Source organism: Diachasmimorpha longicaudata, chromosome 3, assembly GCF_034640455.1.
Source record: "Diachasmimorpha longicaudata isolate KC_UGA_2023 chromosome 3, iyDiaLong2, whole genome shotgun sequence".
NCBI classification, from domain to species: Eukaryota; Metazoa; Arthropoda; class Insecta; order Hymenoptera; family Braconidae; genus Diachasmimorpha; species Diachasmimorpha longicaudata.
The window spans coordinates 10,449,731-10,469,147 of NC_087227.1; the positions used below are offsets into that span (position 1 = coordinate 10,449,731).

At 39.9% G+C, this 19,417-nt stretch overlaps 2 protein-coding genes across 7 annotated transcripts in view; one reads left to right on the forward strand and one right to left on the reverse strand.

The window, feature by feature from the left end:
- LOC135160715 (CD63 antigen-like) overlaps nucleotides 1-16,897 on the reverse strand; it is a 40,885-nt gene extending 23,988 nt beyond the window's left edge. For 2 of the 3 annotated variants that reach the window (XM_064117578.1, XM_064117577.1), the window contains exons 1-5: nucleotides 16,594-16,895; nucleotides 15,054-15,183; nucleotides 9,039-9,201; nucleotides 8,815-8,902; nucleotides 1,469-1,554 (exon numbers count right to left, since the gene is read on the reverse strand). The gene's annotated coding sequence lies outside the window, so the exon portion shown is untranslated. Of the gene's footprint in view, nucleotides 1-1,468; nucleotides 1,555-8,814; nucleotides 8,903-9,038; nucleotides 9,202-15,053; nucleotides 15,184-16,593 lie in introns of all 3 variants that reach the window. The other variant, XM_064117579.1, reaches the window with a different exon arrangement.
- LOC135160693 (uncharacterized protein) overlaps nucleotides 1-19,417 on the forward strand; it is an 82,741-nt gene that overhangs the window by 7,768 nt on the left and 55,556 nt on the right. The gene's annotated exons all lie outside the window — the stretch shown is intronic.

Below are 19,417 nucleotides of genomic sequence, written 5' to 3' on the forward strand. Positions count from 1 at the left end.
GTAATGCTCGATCCTAGCCCTGCCAACCCAGGAGATAGTTTTTCGTAAGAACTTTTTTTTTTGCTGAACCGAGGTTTTCCTCTATTTTCGTATAATCATTCGAAAAATATTGCTCCCTGTGGGCATTACTTCCAGATAGTTCTGTGATAATTCTTGAGAGATTCGACTGCCTTATTTTACCTCCCCAGGCTTTATCTTCCTCGTAAGGGTCGATGAGGTCTTTTCCTCCGAGTATCGAGCCCTTTTTTTCGTCACAATGTGTGGAAAATGTGGTTTGCCGATGCAGAACAAAAACTGTGATCTCTGATAAAGATCTGTCAATGCTGCACTCGCACGACCCAAAAACCGTAAAAGTCTTCGTTTACTACGTTAGGAGCTGCTTCACTTTGAGAGAACAAATTATATAAATGGTGATGGCCTGGCAAGCCTTGACTCTGCAGAATTTTCTCTGATTCTTCTTGTGCCATGCTTCAGATGGTTATTTGCAGTTATTGAGTTGTTTTTAAATTGTTGCTCTATAATTTCACCCTATCTTATACTTTTTCCTGAAAATTTATGCAATTTCTTGTACTGCACTTATTTATTGCAAGAGGAAATACCTTTTTTTTTCTTATTTCAATTTCAATCCGAAAAAAAACAATTCACAGGCGGCTGGTTATTAAAATTAGTACTGTGGGAGTGCAAACAAATAGTTTTCTATGGAATCCACGAAATTAATGAAAAACGAAAGAGAGAATTCACTGACCGGTAATACCCGCTGTCGGGTAATACCGCTCGACACGATTCTAATGCCGCCTATAGGATGTTGTGGTCGCGGTATTACCGGATCTGCCCGGTGTCAGTAAAACTCTTGATTATTTTCAACGCGAGTTGTATTTGGATTTCAAATTGGTTTCAAATAACACGTGAGCACAGCGGGAATGGAATAATTACAGTTTAATATAACAATTGGACTTTTGCCATTGTCGAAAATTCCAACTCCTGGAGTTCACTAATTTTACGCTCCGAACACCTCAAAAGTTCACTGTCCTTTTTGGACATTTAACGTAGAAGATAGCGTGAGATTTTCTCAGCCATCGCATCCTAGCAATAAATCTTTCCTGACCGGGAAGTGAAAAAAAAATTTAGAGCTCATGGTTGTGCAGAAAATCGGGTGAGGAGTGTTACCTGCTGAGAGGTGCAGGTGCAGCCGCCCCTACCCGATGCATTGACTATGTACCATCTCGTTGAAAGTTACATTTTGTACCTGCTTGCTATAGGAGACGCTTGTGTAGTACATTGCAGGCACATACAGGCATTTAAACGCATACAAACGAACCAGCATAAAAATTTCCCTTTACTTTTAAAGGATGACATTGCACATGCTGCACTAAATGTGAAAAGTCACTCATTAATCACTCATTTTCGTACGTGCCTGCAACGTAAAATGTGAATTTTACTTTTGGATCAGTGAGAAAAAAATACGAACCTTCAATGCAGCTGTGCTACCACTCTCATTCCGATGATGTCAATAAATTTACGTTTTGATGCTGGTTGACAGCCGCTGTACTGTGCCTGCGAACAATAACACAAAATGAAAGAAAGAATTTCAATCTCCTGCAAAGTGATCCATCAAATTAATCAACACGACTCTTTGTACTGGAGTTTTAGAAAATAAAAAAATATAACAATGAAATATCGATGAAAATAACTGATGTATATTAGAGTCAGTGAAGCAGAATCAACAACTTTCAATCACTCCAGAAATCAAAAGCAATGACTGCCGAGAGATATAGGATATTTAACTGCGGATTAGTAAAGAGATCAAACCACTGAACCGGATAACTTTCTGATAACATCTCAAAACACAAAAGTAGGTCAGGACTTTGCGGAGACTTTATCGGCTGATCGTTGAAAATTCTGAATATTTCGGGGTTTTTTTCCGTCCCACAGAATCGTACCATCGAAGTATTATATCTTCCGGATTTCACGGATGGAAGAATTCAATTTAAAAAATCACCGCAGAAATACATCAATGAATTTGAAACCCAGCTTCAACCAAAGCATTACTACTCATGCATAGCCACATACATATTTTCAAATTTTTGAATCGACAAAGACTGGATGATTTCTAGAAGTATGTCACCCCCTTGAAGGCAGATTTTCACTATTATTAGGGCACATTACAAATGACATCTGATGTGAGAAATTGGATAACCATCAGTGGTGAAAATATCATCACTCGGAAAATAGATGCTTATCCGATCGAATCAACGGGACACAATTGTTACTTGAACATGATTGATGGGCAACCTCTTTTCCTAATACCCCTCTGAAAGCATCCAATCCTCGTAGTGCTGGGCATGTGAAATGCTCGAGAGTTTTGTGGTGATGAATCAGTGGGATTAAGGTAGAGGGGAAGGGGGCAGGACCCCCGAGGGTGTTTTTTAGGTACGATGATGGGAACTCCAAGGGTTGACCTTTGAATCTCTGTAGACCCAAGTGGGCGACCAGTGGAGTTATTTTTGGACGACAAACTGCCCTCTCAATATATATTTCATGTCTACTGATGAATAGATATCATAAAATATGCTCAGTACGTAATTTCTCTTTCTTTCATGACCGAGAGAAAAAAAAAACTATTCACCGCGAATACATTTCCACCGTCATAATGGCCTCGCTGTATTGTACGAAAGCATGCGTACCAATATTCAACATGCATCGTATGTCTTGCGGAATGTGACGATGACAATACAACTGCAACAGAAAATCAGGTATTCACAAAGGTGATTGAAATTCTACCGAGCTTTGAGTGACAATTTGTCTGTATGGATATTGATACAAATCCGGAAAACGTCAATTCCCGAGGAACTCCATTTACGCTTCATAATTCTCCATCCTTGCAATATGTCATCAACTCAATAGATGCCATCGTTGCATTCATCGGACAATGGGGGAATGTCCCGCATATTGCCACATATTGGTGAAATGATCGATCTCTTTTCAACAACCGGACTGGTCACATCACACATCCAAGGATAATGCATACACCCGTCGACGTGAAGGTACGAAGAGTCGGATAATACAACGGCCGAGAATTAGTATGATTCATCCAGACTGGTTTGGACAATAGCAAACGTGACCGTTTCACTCCGCTGCATTGGAATGTCAAATTTTCATTGGCAGTATCTACCTAGCAACAAGCCAAACTCAATACCACGGATTATATTTAACCCTGAAATCGATGCATTATGAATTTGGAGCTGACTACAATCTGGGATATCCTCCTATCAACAGGGTTGGAGGGTGATATAACGCGGTGTCTGTGTTGTTGGAGTTGGAGAGATACACTGGTATCAGTCTCTGTTATTCATCACCATTCGGAGGTTGAGGGTTATCTGGAGATAAATTACGGCATCCATCCAATTAGAGGATGGTCGGGGGGGGGGGGAGAGGCTGGAGGGAGTCCCTCTTTAGGAAGACTTGCATTCAACCTTGTATGCGAAGATGATCCATGGTCAACCACGATCTCATTTGCCTTATCGATGCAGCCACGAGCACAGGGTAGGATCAGTGGGATCGATAATTGATGTCGTCTTGCTAACCACAAGTTGGATATTACAGACTCGGAGAAGCTGGCCTCGCTAACATAGAGTCAATATCCTATCTGATATCGTGACCGGCTGGCTGATGCTTCAGATAATTCACGTACATAACTTCAGATTGTGAATTAAGGAGCATTAATTATTCCATTTTGTTATTGTTTAGAGAGCACGTTGGGCATCATTATCCAGGTTAATTAAAGCTATTAGGGGGAGATTATTCGGATGATTTCCAATGATTTCTTCATTCCAAGAATAATGAATAGGTGAGTCGGCTGAATCTAGATGAGGTGATACACAGCAAAGGGGTTCATGGGCCCCACCCGATTCCAGCGCGGAACAGTCTTACCTCGGTAGACAGGTCGGCGTCCCCGGGTTTCTTCGTGAGTTGCGTAGCAATTGCACCGATCATTCTTATTTTTCTTGCTTCCTTCAGCCTCTTATCCTCTTCATCGTCTCTCCCCAGTGACTCCCTCTCAGTTTCTTGGCTGACGGCGATGGTGGTCTCATAGTGTTTTCTTCAGTATCTTCATCGTTACATTTTCGCCAACCCCACACATGTCAGTTGGATATCCTCAGCAAATGTGAATTGGAACCAGTCCCATTGAATCGGGCGTTGAGCCATCCACAACCCGGGCCCTCTCCCGCCTTCTTCCCATTGTCTTTCCTCGTTTAATACTTTCACCTCTGCTTGCCATCCCTCTCTTCTGCCCATATGTCTCGCTCTACCGTACTGTAGTAACGAATATGTACAACTATTCATTCTCTGGAGTTGGCAGACTCACTGTCTGCGGCTTTTGAACCATAAAAAAATGCTGCCCCGCTACTTCGACTGTATTATAACGTCATTGACACTGTCCTCAGTCGTTGAGTTATTCCTCTGTTTCTCGAGTGCTGGTGAATCCCTTTTTTTTTTTTCTAAATTCACTGTGCGCTCCATCACCGTAACGGGAATGTACCGCTTTTTGTAGCGGCGTTGCACACACATGGGGGTCAAGACTTCGAGGAAATCACGGTGAAGAGAGAGCATTAACTTCTTCTGGCTTTACACAAGCATCTGAGCAGCTGATGACATTAAGCTCGATGACCGAACACGGACGAACTATTACCTAATCGGCAACCTGGATTGTCGGCTGAGGTCTCCACCAGGAGGATTAAATCAGAAGAATTATCATCGCTGGGGGAGAGACATTTTTACAGCGAGAACAAAATTTATTTCAGTCAAGTATTGATATGCTTGACAGAAGAAAATATCTATCTACCGAACGTGGATGTTTATCGAGATAGTTTTTCGCCTAAAAAATATTTGGAGTCGTGTATTCATGACGGGAATATTTTTTTTTATGAGTGGAGCCCTCCCATAAATTATTGCTGAGTTTATGATGCTATGGTAGGCATTACCATGTCCGTGGTAGTGTGGTAATATTGACTAAATAGGTAAAGTTTAATAATCATCAGCCAACGGTAATATTTTCCGAATACAATAGAATTTTTTAATAAGTAAGTCTCTCATGGATATCCGCTCAGAGTCTTCGACCGTGTCAATGGAATTGCACAACTGCGATAATAAAAAGCTAGCTGCACGTAATAACTGGCGCAATAGAATTGCGGAAAATTAATAACACAGATCTATCTATACTTAGGATATGACGTATCGAGTGAGAAAACAAAAGTCGTATAATTTATTTTTTCCGTCACTTTTACTGCGTTGATATGTGATTGGAAATTGTGGAACTTTATTGATGGTGAATTTATGGCTGTGATAATCTGGCGAGGACTCGTCTCATGTGAAATATCATTCTCATGTAGGTCGAGACGATATGTATTTTCAATAGTCCACCGGAGGAAGTGAGAATCGTACAATCTTGCATGGAAAGTGCTGAGGTGAATTTTAGTTCAGGATCTTTTCCAAGTTTTATTGCAGGTGTGGATTAGTCGGGGTTCACTCCAACGGTCGGATATTTCATTTTACGACGACTGCATTATCGTTTCTTCGCTCTGATTCAACTCTGGGATAGGGGGATGTTGGAAATTCAATCGAGTCTCTCACCACCGATGGCGATGAAAAAAAATGCAAATTGCGTCGTAAAAATAAAAACACAATTCAATGGTTTATAAGAATTGGTCATACAATATGAGTATGTACTATATATTCATATTGAATTCACTCAGAACCGCAACATTCGAACAGCTCATAACTACACCAAGAGAAGAATTCCGTAGAACTTGCCCTACCGTTTGGTAAAATTAGTCAATGGCTTTGTCGAAGCTGCTAGACCCTTCGAACGAAATTACCAAACAGTTGGTTAATTTTTCTTGAACTAGAGTATGGCTAGGTTATGGCTGAAGGTGCTGTTGGTAGCTCTTCCATTTAATGTTTTGACTGAACGAATGAATGACAAATAAAGACGCTTTCTCTGCCTAAGTCACGTCATTAATCACTCGAGATGAATATTTTTGAACCAAGTTCTACGGATGTTTCCGATGTTTCTCAGCCCCCTCACCTCAGCACTCTCCCATCTCCCTTCAATTTGACAATTAGGATGACACAAGACGGGTAGCAAGACTGAAGAAAAAAGTCCATGTATGCCTACGCCGTTTGAGTATTTATAATCACCGGTGCGTGCGGCCGGGTGTGCTTGGTGATAGTTGGTTTCCTAGTACACCCGGAATAGACTGTACGACGCCCCAAAGACGAGGAGGCACATACCTCATGCAGAAAGGCATCTCTACCATCTAAAAGCTCAACTAACTTTACCACCACAGGACCGGGTGGGCAGGGAGCATCGTTAATCGGAATTTTCACACTTTGACGACTTGTACTCCTGTTTGTATCCTCATTATTTATATTACATTGGTCTTTTTTTCCTGAGTGTTATCCTCTTTTGGTAGAATCTTCTTGGAATTACTCGTTTCTCTTGGTGTGTCGCGGGTAGAAATCTCAGTGATTTATCAAAGGAACCATTTTCACAGCAATTCACTTGAATATTCCATCTTCTGTTCGTTCAAAAGTTTTTCCAGGGCTGGATGGATAAAAAAATAATGAAAAAAATTGCGGAGAAACCGCGAATGAGAGAAATAAAAGAGAAGTGAGAGAATGAACGAACGAGGCGTTTGCGACTGCAAAAATAAACTGAAATAAAATATTATGTTCGGGTAGGGGATGGTGGAGGAGGGGGCAAGAGGCGTTTTAACGCGTATACACATTTTTGTGTATACAGTTATGGTTTAAGGTGGCACACGCGGAACTCTTTGTACAAAGTGCCATTCCCCCAAAGCTCTCATTCGTGTTCTCAGACTGGTTTTCGTACCGCTTAGGAAGGGCAACCATGGGGGAAAAGAGGAAAGATATAAAAGTAGAGGTGAAGAGTCAGAAAAAGAAAAAGATGAAGTAAAAAGAGATGAAAGTCATGCTTGGCGTGTGGTAACTATACCAGCTGGGTAAAGAGCTCTACCATGTGTTCACGCACTGGGGATTTCGATCTTAGAATTCAGAATTTTTTCGCCTCAGTTTTCCCTTTTTTTTTAGATGAGAAGGAAACAGTTAGAGACTCGTTAAAATTGAATACATTTCTCGCACGTAGTTATGTGCGAGGTTCTTACTAATTGTTGATAATTTGGTGAAGACGGTGGGGGACATTGAATGCGCTACATGGGGTGAGAGAGTGATGGGCTCACCATGTTGGTGATTGCAAATAGAAAGTTTTTAGTGCATGATAAGGATCTCGAGAAAATCATGGATAACGACTAGCATTCTTGATGTTTGTTTCCAAATGAGATCTCTCTAGTCATTCACATTTAATATACAGAAAGAATTTTACGTTTAGAGGGAAAAAAAATTCTGAGAATGCGTGAAATTTCAATCTTTTCGTTTCAGAAAATCGAAGAAAATATTTCTGAAATCGGAGAGAGAAATATCATTAATTTTTTTTCAGATTCTTCCGTCAGCACGATATATTTCAATAACTCAAGGTTCTCTTCACCCGATTTTGATTTATCACGCCTCTGAATATTCCGTTTTCTACCATCTATCAGCAGATGTGGGATAATTTTTTCTCAATCCCCAGGTATTCATCCGAGCGCTCATTTCACCTTTCGTTCATCGATCTAATAATAATCATCTCTTTCAAATGCTTAAAATATTACAGATGTTTTGTAAGAAGTAATTTTTTCTCTCTGAGCACATCATAATAATTGGCTCTGCATCTGTCGCCCCTATATATTCACCCCAGACGTAATTTTCTCGCTTTAAATAAAAGAAAGCACGTCCCCAAGCGACCCCCATGCATCTCCCACATTGGGGCCTTAGAAAACACCAATTAATGAAAAATTCCGGAGCTCCTGAATGCACCGAAGATTCTAACATCCTCAATGCTCAACGTCGCTGAACTTTCGTGGCTCATGTACCATAAAAGAGGGCAATGAGGGAGGGGAAATGAGGGCTTCGTATGTCATCTACAAACAAACACACCATAAATCTCTGTGATATGCATTTCGTGCTTCTCCATTGGCAACGACGTGATAATTACAACTGAGAATCACGGTTAGCTTCTTGGTTTACACGAGACGCCAGAGCCGACGCCATTGGTGAAAGTCCCTCAAGTGCATGTGAACAAACAGACAGCGTGTGCACATTGCAGACAGTTGAGGAAAATGAGGAAGAGGTAGGGAGGCCAACGGTGGGGATAGCCCCGCATAATTAAATCGTCGACGCGTCGTCATGGGACCTGAAGGCATCAGGTGGCCCGTTTTTTTTTTATGTACATTTCATTTCCGTCTTTTTATCTTCTGATTTCTTTGGTTGTATAAAAAAAAATTTCGACTCAAGCGATAATTGACCGGAAAGAGAACTAATTTTGTAATTATATGGCGGTGCCTGTGAGCCTTCGCTCGTCACTTTCCGGCGCATTCAGTATCAGTGTAAATAAAAAAATATTGACTCAACTAATTTGTTTAAATTAAAGAATTTATGATAGAACCGAGACGTTTAAGAGCAAGGCGGATCCCCTTGAGGAAAAAAAATCAACCTCTTCCTTTTGGCTGCAGTTAAGAGTCAGATAAAAACTTTAATATCACGTAATAAAGTGGAATTTTAGCTTTTACGACAAAGTACTGTGACGAAAGTCATACCGGTCATGCAGGTAATTGCCCCGTGGGCTGCTTGGCTTTAACTGGCGGAAGAATGGGGGAAAAAATGATTCGGGAAAAGTTTTAAAAGTAAAATGGAACTCACGCAAGCGGGTGCAATGGGGGTACTTTGCTGTCCTTACTCTTGACCCTGCTGATGCAAACGTCAGCGGGACTGGTCGTTCATGAACGGTCTGTAAAAAAAAAAAATATCACATTAACGAGCCGGTTCCTGAAGAGAGTATACAGTGGAGGAACTTCTTGCGCCACACCTTGAGGCGTTTATTCAAGGGCCCGTGTCTTTCATGTATTTACTCCGGTGAGGATTACCTGGGGGATATACGACGGATGTTACTGGGCATTGCTCGGAGGTCAGCGCTCCGATGCACTTCTTCACGATACACACGATGATTTAATTGCTTTTGTCGGTTTTTCCGTTGTGTGGCTAACGATCCCCTTTCTCGGATTAACTTTTGGAGGGTCGCAGGAACGTCTGAAATATTTCAAGAAATTAGATATAGATAATAATGTCCGCACGGAGGAAATTAATTGGTAATTAATGTGAGCTGTGTGAAAAAATGAATCGTCCAGCAATTATTGAATTTCAAGAAACTAGTTGATGGAGCTTAATTACTGTAATCAATTAAAATTCCGGTAAGTTCTTTCAATTTCACCTGAGAACGGTTTCTTGAGTTTTCGATAAATACTTGTTAATTTTCCTGACGGATGACAGAAAACCCCTGTCAAAAGTTTTAACAGAGGTGATCGAGAAGACCCAATAAAAATTCATGTAACACTCTCGCAACATTAGAGAGGCATTTGTGTTGTCGATAATTAGAGAATCGAGCAGGAAACTTTCAAGAATACTCTCCAAAATTCTCGTTAGGACCTTCAATTTTCCCAGACATTTGTAATTGTCATCCGTAAATAATTTCTTCCCTTAGTTGATGAAAACCCGTTAATGACGATGAGAATCATCTTTCTACCAACTTGAGGATGAATCCTCAGGCGCTAAATACATTCACAAACACTGTTCTACGTTTGTCTCGATGCAAATTAACTCCTGCATGAATATTAACTAGGCGTTGTCTTGGAGTAACCACCCCCTTATTCACTCGTGTAACGGATGCACCAAGTTGGTGCAAAGATACAATCTTACTGTAACACATAGCCAGCCTCGGGGATCAAGGTTCCTGATATCAAGACAGGAAACATCACAATAGAATTATTCTCGTACGCCTGTCTGTATTTGTATCCGGGCTACTTGAATTCGAAACTCTCACCAAAAATTTTCCTAATTGGGAAATACAATTGTTTCAGTAAAGATGAAATGATATAATATCACGAATCATCCTTTGTTAATGAACTCGACTGAATGCTACTATAAAGTCAAACACTAAATGAAACTGTTTTAATTAAACCGTATATTAAGAGTAACTGTGTAGGAAGAACAGGGGCAAATGCATATTGGCGGATATTTGTGGTTGGGGTGGTAATATGAGGAGAAATTAATGGGAATGAGCAAGTGAATGTGGAATTCTGCGAAACATTAGAGTTAATGATGATCCCACCATAATTTTTCCACGATAGCATATGCTTTCACAGTCATGAAATAGCAAGGATCTCCTAATATTTTATATTCCTTGTGACATGTGAAATTCGAAAACTTTGGCATGTTGGCATTTTACTGAAATTTATTTTTTCTTAAATTATCACCTCTCATTAACAGTAGCTTCCGCGTTTGATGGATTTTTATCAAAATAATGATGATACTGCTAAAATAGGGAATCATTAGTTTCATCAGCGGGTCTATATAATATGATATAAGACATTGAACATCTGCCGACCTGGGAACCCGGGATATTTTGAATATTAATGATACGTGTGTGTAGAATAGCTGGCTGTAGCATAACTGTATCGGTTCATTAGTAGAGGTTTATTTGGCAGGCAGATGAATGAATGGAAAATATTTTGATATGAACGAGCGGTCTATATTTTATGAATTGAAGAGCAGAATCAAGAATAATGAAGTGACAAAGACCATATTGACAGGCCTTGGTAACCATTTAACTTGAATTTATTCATTCAAGAAGTACAGGAGGTGAGGAGCACAATAATAGCAGCTTATGGATCTGATGGGCTTTCATCGAAATGATGATGTTTTATATTAGTATATATGGTAGCTTCCTGTAGAACGACTGTATCGATTCATTTCTACAGGTTCATTGAAAGCCAGATGAATGAATGAATGAAAGAGACTTCTCATATGAGCAATCGATCTATATTTCATTAAGACGTGTTCTCACTTCTTGCCCTGTCATGGATCTGAATGGAAAATATCGTTAAAAAGACCATCGCGTCTATACCACGACTTCCTCTCCACCAGGTTTTATCAGATGCTTATATTATGTAAGAAACGTTTGAATCAAGATTTGTTAAGACCTCACAAACAGCCTCTTCACCAAGAGAGATCTGATAGGATAATTAATTCAAAATGTAGAAGCCGGTGATATGATCAAAATGTTTCCTCGTTTCGGTAATTAGGAATTGATGTTTAAATGAAGAACAGGAGGTATCATATCCGCCGAAACGTATTTTATCGGAGGCATTTGAATTACTAATTACAGTATAATTATATATATTTAATTGAATTAAAAATTCAAGGAAAACCGTAAGGCCCCACATCCTACAGCTAATACACATCGTGAGATCGTCTCCGGAAAGAAAATTATCTTCTGACGATCAGACCAAAGCAGCTGCAAATGACAAATCAATAACAGACCTGGTGACATGCTAGTTTATCTCCAGAACCGATACAGATGGAAACAAAAGCATCTCCATCGGTAGAAGAATCAACAATTTGAAACGATTCCCATCAAAATTGCAACTGTAATATTTTTTTTTATTCCAACTGTAATCTTCCGACGAAAATAGAGTGGCCTTACCCACGGCCCCTTTGTTATCCATCAGGACAACGAAGACAACGTGACAGAGACCAAAAAGATAATTCAAGGCGATTGTACCAGGTCCCCGTGGGTGACCTCTCACGATGATCATTATCACAACAAAACCCAATGAAAACTGGCATAGTTGTGTAGGGTTAAGACTCTAATTCCGAATAAATTACCCTCAACAATCACATAGAATAATTGTACATGAAGTACCAAAATGGCTGACTCGACATTATTTTCTCTTAAGCTAACTTCTCTTGTCTAACGGCGGGTGGCCCAGGTGTTCTTTATCGTAACGCCACGGTGCTCCTGTCGTCATGTCCTACTCTCCGCCTATTGTATGAGATAGATCTAATCATCATAACAGATAACAAATAATCGTGTCCTATTTCAAAACTAGGACAATTAATTCACCCACGCTATCAAAATTTTCTCCACCGATTATTCACGAATGCGCTCCTTCGGTTTGGCCTCGACCTGCGATACCGGAGGACTTCTTCAAATTTGTTTCACCGTTTTTTCAGTTCTGCAACGAAAATAGTTTCGCAATTTTTCCTATCAATCACCTGTAATCGTCTGTCAGAACTTATCAGGCCAATTGCTATTTCGTTTCTCCCAAGACTATGGCAGTTGTTATTTATGTCTCGTTTGTCATCTCGCCATCGATCAGTTTATGAGTCATTCATTTGAGATGTACTATTGCCTATTAGTGTCGATTCGTCAACTGCGAGGTAATATTATCAACTATGGAAAGTCCGTTGTTCAATGTGCTGGAAGACACGATATAATCTACTCCTTTTTCTTCACGTTTGTCGCTTGGTCAACCCGTAGTACTCGTTGTCTTCTTCTGCTCGGAAATAATTCCTATAATCAGTATGGTACGTGATATCCCTCTGTCTTGTCCCCTATCGCATCTCCCATCAGCCTGTCAGCTTCCTCATCGCCTTGATTGCCGCAATGTGAGAGAATCCACAAGATTTTTATATCTTTGACGGGATTTTCTTTACACTGCGGTGGAATTCATGGACATTCCAGTGTCAGTGGACGATTGAGAATCACCAAAAATATCCGGAGGTCACCGACTCGGAAGCAAATTGACCCACTGTATCCACCAGCTGATCCTTGTCTTCTACACGAGAAGATCGACCTCACGATTATGACTGAGATGATGATAAAAAGTACATAATAATTCATCGTGGCTGATTTTTAAAGCTCGTGTTACCATTGTAAATGGATCTCCACCAGTCGTTTCAGCGTCTTATATTAATAATGCCAGAGTGGCTCTTCTCGGATTTCAGGTGTCAGAGGCGTCTCCGGCTCAACGACTATCCTCCGGTTTTTTTTTTACCTCTTTTACACGTTTTTTTTTCTGCTTTCATCTTTTGTCTCTCTTTATTCTTGGTCACTCCACTTCAATCCTTTCATTCTCAGTCATATAACATCGGCTTCTTTTGTACTCACTGCACAATACCGCTGATAACAAATCTTTTCACCCCGATGAAGGAGGAAAAAAAATGATAAAAAAAAAAAGAAAACAAATATTTAATAATCGCAATGGTTGCGGTAATAAATAACTCGTTATGGTGAGAGATTTATTTTCGCATGTTTGTTGCCAGTTTAAAAGCCTTTCCCCCCACTGTGCCGATAAAGAAAGAGCCCCCGCACATGTACAGTGGTGTGGATGGTGTGTTGATGTTTGTACGTGTGAATTATATGTTTGGAGCCCGCAGCTTTGGCCTACATACACACAACGAGGTGGAGTAATGACAAGCAAGTACCTCGTGACGGCAGAGTTGGGCCCCGGGTTTTGACTGTGATGCCATACCAGAAATAACTTGACAATTTTCTAACAGACTGCGAGGGTTTTCCTGGCTAGTGGTCAATGAAATGGGATCGCTGTATTAAATCGTAAGATGATACGTGGGGATATGGTAGCGCCTAATAGTTTAATACAGCTACAATTTACGCCTACGCATGCACAGAGGTAGAAAATTACTAACTTGAACAACGAATTTTCTCTTGTGGAAAAATTATATTTCCTGAGCGGAAATTTCTCAACAGGAAAATTAACTGCTAGTCATTTTTTTAAATTAAAGAATAGTTATACTTCAATTATTGATGGAGTGCGTTTGGATTCAATGGAATGTTAAATTGTTTTTAATGATTGAAAAAATGGTAAAAGATCCTTGGACCGAGGCCATTAAACCAAAGTTCAAGTTTTTTTTTCTGAAAAATTCTGCCAATTTTTTGCCACAGCGCGATTTTAATGAAATCTCGATATTATTTTCAATTTTAAAAAACCTGTCGACTATTCTAAATAAATAATAACATTGAGTGAATAACGGAAAAAATTAATTGAATCAAGAAAAAAGCAATATTTACGCTCTACATATCCCACAACATGAACCATCATTTTTTTTTGAAGTTATGGTAATTCGGCGGGAATTAATGATGTAAATTAATGCCGCATTGTTGTGTACCGCGTGTATTTATAGGCTAAATAGGTAGGGCAGAAAACATTCTCGTGGAGTCGACATACACGCTGAGTCATAACGCACCGCTAGTTCTAAATCCTATAGGCCTATGTCCATCACTAAGGAGTTGAATTATGCAGACATCTTCGGCATTAGCGAATGAATAAAATTAATGGGAAATTTTGAGTTTGTAATATCAGAAGACCTTTCACACCTTTCACCTGTCTACGATTGTTGAGTTTATTTATGAAACATTATATCTCTCTTTCGTTTTCTCCGTTAAGTTTCAGAATGTATGAATCAGCAAAGTGTCACGCTGACGCAACCAGTGGCAGATGCGCAGGTTTGATAAGGTTCACGAGTGAGTGCTTGGGAGGTGTATTATCAGGTAGACGAAAGGTGAAAAAAAAAAGTTGAAAAAATATTTATCCTCAGGCAGTGGAAGTGAGAAATGAAAACTGAGAAGAGAAAACAAACACAATGTGTTTATATTTTCGTGCTAAATAAACCGAGAAAAGCAGAAAAAAATTCAAAGTAAATTCCCCTTTAATAAGGTATAAAAAATATTGATGGACCCCAAGAAAGACAAGAACCTGATGCTTTTAACACGCGATAGGGTCCCTCGAACAATATTTCCCATCTTCCCACTGAAACAAATGAAAACCGTTAAAAACCCACAGAAAGCTATAAATATCCACAAAAAATCTACCTATTTCGTAAGCAAACATTAAGACTATCTCGGAAAGCACCAACTTATTGAAATTAGAAACCGTTGAGTTACGTCTGGGAGGTGAGCTCACACAATATGATTGTTGAGACACACATGCACTTGTGGCATACACGTACAATCATGTGGGTGTTGACGTACACATGTGAGAGAGGAAAAAAATATGGAAAGGGCTATGAACCATTATACGCACCTACTCGAGCTTCTCCATTTTCTCTACAGAAAACGTGTCGGAGGTCGTCTGTCCTCTCGACTTGCTTCCACGTGCCATACGACGCTCTAATGTATGCATTTTGGTTGTTCAGTGTCACGTGCTGCCTCACCTTTAAGCAGAGAATGAAAAAAAAATGTAATTGCAGGCGGCTATAGCTTTGATACAGCTACAAGAGTATGTGAATACGTCTGGATGGTCTTGAAAACTCGTCAACATTTTTAGAGACTTCCCTCGAAGTTTCTAAAAGAATTTTGAATTATCTCAATTTTTTTTTCAATTCCCTTGACATTTGTAACAAGTATTCACCTTTCATCGACATTTGTGCAATCTCTGGGCATTCTCTTGAATTAAAAAAAAAATGTGGCTACATGATCCAGCACACGAGGTCCATTTCCCGAATGATTACCAATATCAGAGCGAAACAATAGGTGTTAAAAAATTCATGCCCACGTAAAAAAATGGAAAAAAAATTTAACAGTTTTCTAGAATACATTTCTCGTTATCTTGCTTCGTAAACAAAATAATGACTCTGTTTGTCGAGGTAATTAAATTTCCCAGTGGTTACAAACGCCCACGGCAGTCTAGCACTAAACTTGGTTAGAGAAATATTTCAACGACGAAAAACGAGAGCAGGAGAGGAGTTTTTCGATCAATCGAAAAGTGGCAGTTGGTGTGAGGGAAAGGGTAGAAACCAAGCGAATGTGTGACCAGGGCAATTTGCCAAACGCGAGGAGAGCCACCATCACTTCATCTCACTCACTTGCATTTAACCATTCGTTGAAAATTGTCGACTATGAAATTGCCAATTGGAGGGATTAATCCATGAATATCGATTCATCTACTGAATTGAATCAGTTTCCAACTTACAATTTAATGCTATCAGGAGAATGTCATGGAGACATTTTGTCAGTATTCCAACGAACTTGCTTTGATGATTATGAAGAAAATTCTGTTAGTACAATGGAATAATTAAATTTTAGGGGACTCTACTACCCCAATGGTTAGTCTACCCTGAGGGTTGTTCCTTTGTTCTTCAGTGTATTAACGAAAATTCTTAGTTTCCTTTGTGCCCAGTTTCTTAAAGCGTGGGGTCATAAAAAATTTAACCACAAAGCAATTTGTGTGGTTTGTACCTCGTAAAATTTAACGCGTGATTCAGCATCTTCGCACCATCAGGAGTTGTCTCGTTTAATGAATTTTTATTGAATTTATTTTTAGACAAGTTTGGTTTATTATGCTAGGGCTGTTCGAGTTTGTAATGAGAAAAACAGGGGTCTGCATATGATTTAAGGGTAACTCATTTTTTATTCGTCAGGTGCAGGAAGTATCGTGCGGCCATAAAGGGCCACGAAACGTGACGCAGTGTAGGGAATTTCGCGAAATGTATTTTGAAGAAAAGCAATGTCTACATTTTATTGTACCTCGGAAAATATTTCACGAATATCATTGACTCATGTAACGCAACGTACATATGTTTTTGCACATTTTCTAGGTGGACATTAAATTAAATATTTCTTACCAATCAGCTATTTGATGCTGAAGGATTTTCATCTGCCTCCCGACCCCTTAATGCACACTTCGGGAAATATCACTGAATCGAGCCGATTTTTTTTTGGGAGAGCCAACGAAGGCCTCCAAACATAACCATGAAGAAGACGCCCAATAAATCGCCAAATATTCAATATATCCTGACCACTGGTCAATCGTATCTTAAACATTGACCTCCTCACTACCGAATTCCCAGACGTGAACCGACTGTTTCGTACACTGTATGATACACGGATAGAAGAAATTCAACGAAAACTAGTACTGAACATGATCTGTTGAATTTGTCGCGGATAAACTGATGCGTCACCCCAGAAAATTTTAGCGCGAAAGCCCATTTTATTCGCGTCCCTCCGAGCGACTCCATTTTATCACACCAGCGCCACCGCGGCCGCGGCGCTGACATCGTTTTGCCTGTGCTTTTTCACTAATTGCCGATCGATTGTCCAAGGATCGATTATGGCAATGACATAGCAGTTATCTTCATGAAATCCGCCATGTTCAGTCATAAACCGGTGTCGTTTCTTGGATAGGTGTACCACAGTAATTTCGGTGTTTGTCTCTTTACATCTTAATCGTATTCAGTCAATAGCAGTTCTCCGGAAGTTGTCGATCGCACGGTCGATAATTACAGTTACTTTTTCCTTCTCGAACGCCAGAGAAATGGAAGAATTTTGACAAAATGCTCAGTGATGCAACATGTTCAGGTTCGTTGTGACTTTTCTTCCATTTTTAACATTACCCTGACTTTTCAAATGTCTTACCTTCGTTAATTTTCAATGCAGACTTGGTCACCAGCTCTTGTTCGACTTCGAACATTTCTCCGCACCTCGTACAAACGCCTATTGACGAAACGGACGTGACAGGGTGTCATGAGCCCTCAATATCTCGCTGGTTTCTAGAACAGCATGTACACGAAGATTGTTTCAATGCATACATGGTTATGTATGCATCATATGGGATGCATCAGTCTGGCACAGTGTTCTGCGGTTAGCAGGGGCATGGCAGGTCCCTCTTGCGTTACGTCCCTATAATTTGTACACGTCGGCCATTCGAGCGTGTAACTTCGTAATGACGTAATGACTCGACTCAAGTGCGCGCAATAGCCAATAGGGGTAAAATTCTCATCCTCGAGTCTAACCTCTTCTCTGTTTGCAAAAAATCAAGTCCAGAGGCGTTTCACTGTGATTTTCAAGGCTCTCATCGAGGGTAAGAAACCACTCGGTACATAACTTCTCTTTGTTCGTTGGTGAAGCGAGAAATTGACAAAGTAAAACAAGTTACAGTGTTTTTATGAATTGTCTATTGGGCATCGGCGCTTTGCTTACAAATTTGATGGCTGGGGGTACGAGAATCAGACAATTGAGTTATTGTGGCAATTCAATTTTACATTATACTTTGAAAAATTTTAACTCCGAACACTCAGAGTTAACAGAGCCAACGTTTCAGTGAACAGAATAAATAAATCCTGAGCTCGAGATTGGTCAGGCAATGAATATGGTTTTCAATGAATATGGTGAGCAATATTTTAGTCAACTTCACATTTGACCTTTTTCCGGTTTAACCTCGAAAAATTATTTGATAACACTGCACATTTATTCTGGTATAGCTCTCCAGCTTGGTGTGAGTAGTCAGCTGAGAGGATCATTACCACGCGAAGACCCCGCGGATACAAATACCCCGATATCTCGTAAGTCCCCCACGACTTCTTGTATTCGTTATTTTACAAATTCATAATTTTTTATTTTTCAATTATTTCATCCGCGAGCGTGCTTTGAGCATTTCCCTCAAAGAACTTTTCCCTCTGTGAGAAATCTGCCTTCATAATTCCAATATTTGACTGAAGTTTTTTTATGTGGCTTACGGAACTTTTCCGCTTGGCCGTAGCGGTGATAAAAGTCGCGAATGGGTCAGGGTTGAATAAAAATAGTACATTTCATCCCCAAGCCTTGGAAAATGTCACGTGGCCGCACGTGCATGATTGCTTTCCAAGCCGAAGACAGCATTAGAAAACTCGTTCACCATATATCAGAATAAAAGGGCAAATATTTCAAAGAGACAATCTAACCCCTGAGGGATGAGACTCTCCTAGTAACTGGCATGTGTATCCTACATAGGGCTCAAATTCGATTATTTTTCGCGAATGGGAACTGAAAGTGGTGTCTAATTGGCGGTACAGTATTCCAGTTCCCAATTTTGTTCGTCTGATGACGTTATGCTTCACGGATTTATATTGGCAATAATCACGTTTCAAAACAAACATTCACATTCGCACGGATCCATGCAACACATCAACTATATTCATATGAGGTTCAGGGGAAATACCTGCTCTCTTAATATATCCACCATTACTGTTTTTTCGTGCGTCTGTTCGCATGACCAGCGGCCAAATCATCATAAAATCCACTCATTAGTGATCTGGAAAATTAATGAAGCAGAAGGTTTATGAAATTGGATAATCAATGTTTACTCACTAGTCACGTATGCGGGACTTGGAGTTTTCGGTTTACATCATCAATGAAAGTCTGAGAGACTAACCTTTCCACTCTGTGTGTCAAACTATTATTTTTATCGGTTTTTTTAAACAGTTGAAAACTGATAATATATTCAAAGTTGTTTGGTCAAGCCTTCGAGACAATGCGTAGGTTGAGAATCAGCCCACCCACTCATTAATGTTATTTGTTTCCTTTTATTGAGATGTTGCATGTACAGTATATGTACAGGTCACCGATGATGTTCTTCGATGTGTTCTCGTGATGAGTAACAAAAAGTAGATTCCACCGTTCACCTTATTGTGA